At 67.9% G+C, this 6000-nt stretch overlaps 1 long non-coding RNA gene across 1 annotated transcript; it reads right to left on the bottom strand.

The window, feature by feature from the left end:
• Nucleotides 1-985: 985 nt before the first annotated feature.
• Nucleotides 986-4572, bottom strand: LOC309596291. The gene is made up of 3 exons (XR_014229481.1): nucleotides 4483-4572; nucleotides 2419-2610; nucleotides 986-1086 (listed from the first exon to the last, which is right to left on the bottom strand). It is a non-coding gene; the product is annotated as an uncharacterized lncRNA (long non-coding RNA).
• Nucleotides 4573-6000: the final 1428 nt, after the last annotated feature.

Here is a 6000-nt window from a genome sequence, read left to right as displayed (position 1 = left end):
TACGGTTTTACTTTGGGGGCAGAATCCAATCCCCGGGGCTGCAACACGTAAGGCTACCAAAAAGGACCGGCAGATTTGCTAACGCTTTTGGCTGCGCCGAAGCACGCAGAGGAACGCGTGTTGATGACATCTCGGCTGTTGCAACTGAGAACCAGCGATGCCATCAACTTCTGGAAGACGTGCTGTGCTCGGGTCTTTGGAAGCAAACGGACTTTTTTTTTTTTTCTTTTTTTTTTTTTTTTTTAAGAGAGTGGAAAGTCTTGCTGCTGCTGACTTCTACTGCCAAGCGCATCATCTCTGAAGATCCCCACTCTGATGGGGAGCTCATAAAACACAACTTCTTTGAATGAGAAAGATTTCCATTCTGGAAAATCTCTTTCCAGCTGAAGTAAGAAATCACACGCTGTAGGTTAAGGAAAAAGGACGCTGCCGAAGCAGTAACTCACCGAAACCACGTCAGGCCTCGCTGTCGCTACTTACAAGGCTGGCAATGCTTCTCGGGAAAGCGACGCCGATTCCTCCTCTTTTGTCCACGTCTCTCCTTGGACCTTGATCGCTTTTAGTACGGACGCTAGTATCGCAGTAAGCTTTTCAAGTACTACTGTAAGACATTTTAAAAACTTATTGACTGAAAAAGCACACAGCTTTTATGACGAAAACAAAGCCTGTTTCTTCCGAACACCTGAACTCTCACAAACATTGTCTTTCCTCTTTTACGACGCAATTATTTTCCCAATAGCATTTCCTAGTAAGCGCACAGAAACACAAGATTGCGCTTTCAGGAAGGCAAAATAAACGGAAGGAAGCCGATTCTGCACAGGCATTAACACGCTCCAGCGCAGACCTTCTTTGACTTTTAGTATCTGCGTTAAAACAGTTCCTAGAAAAACTACAGAAGGAAGGAGAGCCGGCACATTCTTGACGCTAACTTTGAAGTCCGTACTACAAGCGCCTTAGGAAAAACGCGGACACGCATCGCGGACGTACCTTGTACTCGCAGACCGCTATGGAGCCTTTCCGTCCGTCTTGCACTTTCACGGCAGAAGAAAGGGCGACCACGGTGAAACGGCGGCAGCTGACACTCTGCTGAGAGAGGAAAAAAAAAAACCCGTAGCATAAAGCTGGGTAGGAGTCCCAAGCTTCCTGGTTTTGTGAAGTTTTGCAAAGACTACAACCGAGGGAAGGAAAAAATAGCCGTTTGGAACATATTGCCAAACAACATTTGGCCATAAAACTCGGATGCGTTTGACACGCGCCCATTTTTTGGGAACTTGCTATTCGCTTCCCGTTATCGTTGTTCTTCCTTCGGAACCTCTGCTTGTAGCCAACTTGATTTGCTACCGGTTCAAGCGCTTCCCTTCCTGGTATTACTGGCACACGGACCCAGGCAAGTCACTGAACCGCTCTTCCGAACGTCTCCAAACGACAATTACAGCCACGAAAGAGGAGTTCAAGAGAGGAAAAGGAGAGGTCGGGCAGCAAAAGAGCTCTGCAGGCTGCCACCAGTCAACACTGCGCTCTTTTTCTTCTTTTAAATCCACCCCCCCCCGCCCCCAAATACAAACAAAAACAACCCCCACGACCTTGTATTTTTTGCCTTTGGGAGCTCATCCCTGTCTCAGCACGAAGCGCAGACGACCTGTATCCCGATTTGCACGTGACGAATCCGCGTTCGGAAGAAATAGGCCAGATCCGTAAGACTGGTGTTATTTTGCGGGTTTTAACAATCGCAACGCAATCGCATCGACCGACGCGTTTGTGACAAAACTCATTAACTTCTAAACGTAGCACCTCCTTGGGTAAAAAAACGTGTTTGAGACTGAAAACAAAATGATGATTCAGAGCTCCCACTCCTGATGGAGCCGTGGGGAAAGGAAGGAAAGTGAAGACAAACAGCAGCAACATCAAGTGAAATTCGCCTCCAATTCCGAGCACGTGCCTAAGAGACTCTGCAAGTCCACACCTCAATCCTAGGAGCGACTAGCCCTTTTCTGGAAGGACAAACTTTCTTACTTCAAAGTCCTAGACCGAAGGCTCCACGGAACAGAACGTGGACCGAGCCACAGGACACCGTGCCATCCACGCCCGAATGGCAAAGAAAAATCACGGAAAACTAAATTTAAGTATCAGTTGCCATCGAGCTTCATTCCTTACGTTTCCACTGGCACCTAGGTGCTCAAAAATGAACTCTACTGACACCGCGTATTACTAACAATTTACTTCTGCGTATCAAAACAAAAGGCTATTTCCAGCTCGCCCATCCAATTAGCACGACCAACCAGAAGTGAAACACCGGACCCGAAAGAAGGGAACAGGCAGCTCTTCATTTCTCCTAGAGCAAAGTCTGTTCTTTTGCCTGGAAGGCAAACATCCGTAACTCCCAAGGGAGCACTGCAGGAAGGAGGCGCGCTCTCTTACCTGCAGTTTGTCCTCGGCTTTTCTGCACGGGCAGCAGATTTGCCTTTCCTCTGGCTTTGATGTGGCGCACCCCTGGCGTCCTTGAACCGGCAAGTGTTTCTCCCCGCTCCCGCAGCCCCAGACGCGCCATTACCTGAGCAGCGAGCGGAATCAAGCACGCAGGATTTTCTGCACGGGACGCAGAAGGTGACACTGGAAAGGAGGAGGCAAAAAGAGAAGCGGTTTGCCCGGCAGCCACGACCATAGAAACTACACCTGCCGGCATGGCCCGGGGAACCAACGTGGCCGACCAAAAGCCCCGGGCTCCGAGATGCCGCGAGACGCAGCCCTCCCTGCTTTTGGACCCTGCGGGGACACCGTTCCCCACGCCACCGCCGCACGTGGAAGCCCCGCCGAGCCCTCAGCGTGGCTCCGGGCAGCCCACGCCACCGGCTCCGGCCGGACCCCCCCCACCGGCGCCGACCCGGCGCCCCCCCGCCGGCGCCGACCCGGCGCCCCCCCGCCGCCCGGCCCCGGAGCGGCGCGGCTCGGAGCGGCGCGGCTCGGCGCCCCCCCGCCGCCCGGCCCCGGAGCGGCGCGGCTCGGCGCCCCCCCGCCGCCCGGCCCCGGAGCGGCGCGGCTCGGCGCCCCCCCGCCGCCCGGCCCCGGAGCGGCGCGGCTCGGCGCCCCCCCGCCGCCCGGCCGCGGAGCGGAGCGGCGCGGCGCGGCTCGGCGCCCCCCCGCCGCGGAGCGGCGCGGCTCGGCGCCCCCCCGCCGCCCGGCCGCGGAGCAGAGCGGCGCGGCGCGGCGCCCCCCCCGCCGCCCGGCCCCGGAGCGGCGCGGCTCGGAGCGGCGCCCCCCCGCCGCCCGGCCCCGGAGCGGCGCGGCTCGGAGCGGCGCCCCCCCGCCGCCCGGCCCCGGCGCGGCGCGGCGGCCCCCCGCCGCCCGGCCCCGGAGCGGCGCGGCTCGGAGCGGCGCCCCCCCGCCGCCCGGCCCCGGAGCGGCGCGGCTCGGAGCGGCGCCCCCCCGCCGCCCGGCCCCGGAGCGGCGCGGCTCGGAGCGGCGCCCCCCCGCCGCCCGGCCCCGGAGCGGCGCGGCTCGGAGCGGCGCCCCCCCGCCGCCCGGCCCCGGAGCGGCGCGGCTCGGAGCGGCGCCCCCCCGCCGCCCGGCCCCGGAGCGGCGCGGCTCGGAGCGGCGCCCCCCCGCCGCCCGGCCCCGGAGCGGCGCGGCTCGGAGCGGCGCGGCTCGGCGCGGCGCCCCCCCGCCGCCCGGCCCCGGAGCGGCGCGGCTCGGAGCGGCGCGGCTCGGCGCGGCGCCCCCCCGCCGCCCGGCCCCGGAGCGGCGCGGCTCGGAGCGGCGCGGCTCGGCGCGGCGCCCCCCCGCCGCCCGGCCCCGGAGCGGCGCGCCTCGGAGCGGCGCGGCTCGGCGCGGCGCCCCCCCGCCGCCCGGCCCCGGAGCGGCGCGCCTCGGAGCGGCGCGGCGCCCCCCCGCAGCCCGGCCCCGGAGCGGCACGCCTCGGCTCGGCGCACCCCCGCCGCCCGGCCCCGGAGCGGCGCGCCTCGGAGCGGCGCGGCGCCCCCCCGCAGCCCGGCCCCGGAGCGGCACGCCTCGGCGCGGCGCCCCCCCGCAGCCCGGCCCCGGAGCGGCGCGCCTCGGAGCGGCGCGGCTCGGCGCCCCCCCGCCGCCCGGCCCCGGAGCGGCGCGGCTCGGAGCGGCGCGGCTCGGCGCCCCCCCGCCGCCCGGCCCCGGAGCGGCGCGGCTCGGAGCGGCGCGGCTCGGCGCCCCCCCGCCGCCCGGCCCCGGAGCGGCGCGCCTCGGAGCGGCGCGGCTCGGCGCCCCCCCGCCGCCCGGCCCCGGAGCGGCGCGCCTCGGAGCGGCGCCCCCCCGCCGCCTGGCCCCGGAGCGGCGCGGCTCGGAGCGGTGCGGCGCCCCCCCGCCGCCCGGCCCCGGAGCGGCGCGGCTCGGCGCGGCGCGGCGCCCCCCCGGACCGGCTCCAGGAAGCTCCGCCCGCCCGGCTCCCACACGGCACCGCACCCTCCCCGCTCCGTGCCTCCCGCCGCCCTCCTCGGGGCTTTCCCCGCTCACCTCCTCGCTGCCTGCAGCCGCAGCCCAACGACCGCTCCGCTCCCCTCCGCCCCGGGCTCACGCTGGCCCCTCCGCGCGGGGAACCTCCGCCCACCGCGCGATTCCCACCCCCGACGCACCGCGCATGCGCTGGCAAAGCTCCGTCCTCCCCGCGGCAAACCCCGCCCTCTGCAGCAAAGCTCCGCCCTGCACACACCACGCATGCGCCAGCGAAGCTCCGCCCTCCCCGCGGCAAGGCTCCGCCCCACGCGGCAAAGCTCCGCCCTGACACAGCGCGCATGCGCCCGTGGAGCTCCGCCTTCACACGACAAAGCTCCGCCTTACCACCGCAACGCTCCGCCCCCCGCGGCTAAGCTCCGCCCTGCACACACCACGCATGCGCCAGCGAAGCTCCGCCCTCCCCGCGGCAAGGCTCCGCCCCACGCGGCAAAGCTCCGCCCTGACACAGCGCGCATGCGCCAGCGAAGCTCCGCCCTCCCCGCGGCAAGGCTCCGCCCCACGCGGCAAAGCTCCGCCCTGACACAGCGCGCATGCGCCCGTGGAGCTCCGCCCTCACACGGCAGCGCTCCGCCCCCCGCGGCTAAGCTCCGCCCCTGACACAGCGCGCATGCTCGGCCAAAGCTCCGCCCTTCAGGGCAAAGCTCCGCCCTCCCGCTGCAAAGCTCCGCCCCCCCATGCACTGCGCATGTGCCGGTGAGGCTCCGCCCTCACGCGGCAAAGCTCCGCCTTACCACCGCAAAGCTCCGCCCCCCGCGGCTAAGCTCCGCCCCGACACAGCACGCATGCTCGGCCAAAGCTCCGCCCTTCAGGGCAAAGCTCCGCCCCCCCCGCGGCAAGGCTCCGCCCCCTACGCACCGCGCATGCGCCGGTGAAGCTCCGCCCTCACATGGCAAAGCTCCGCCTTACCATCGCAAGGCTCCGCCCCCCGCGGCTAAGCTCCGCCCTGACACACCGCACGGGGTGGTCTCCAGGGGCGGGGCCTGTCGCTAGGGGTGGTGCCCTTCCCCTGCCGGGGGGCTCCAGGGGCGGGGCCCGTCGCTAGGGGCGGGGCCGCTCCACACCAGGACGGGGGCGTGGGCCGAGGCGGGGCTGCAGCGGAGGCCGAGGCGGCCGTGCCAGCAGCAGCGAGCACCTCCCGGGCGGCGAGAGCGGCGCTTCCTTACCGGGAGGCAGCAACGGCTGCGGCGGCATCGCCCCGCGGGCGCCGCGCTGTCGCATGCCCGTTACCGGCCACCGGCACCGGGGATCACGTGGACGCCACCGCCGCTGCGCGGCTCCCGGCCTGCAGTACCCGCTTTTGGACGCCAGGCGGCAGCACCGAGGCACGGCCAAAACGCCCCACCGCCCCCGGGCGCCACCCGAGCTGCAGTACCCGCTTTTGGACGCCAGGCGGCAGCACCACACCGAGCCCCGCGCTCCGAGCGCTCCCCGCGGGGACAAAGGACTCGCACCCCGGCCCGCCTTGGGCCGCCCGCAGCTGCCGCCGCCTTACGGGGGGGGGGCCACAAGCCTCGCCCT

Source organism: Platalea leucorodia (assembly GCF_965183815.1).
Source record: "Platalea leucorodia genome assembly, chromosome: 11".
NCBI lineage: Eukaryota > Metazoa > Chordata > Aves > Pelecaniformes > Threskiornithidae > Platalea > Platalea leucorodia.
This window is presented reverse-complemented; position numbering and strand designations above follow the sequence as displayed.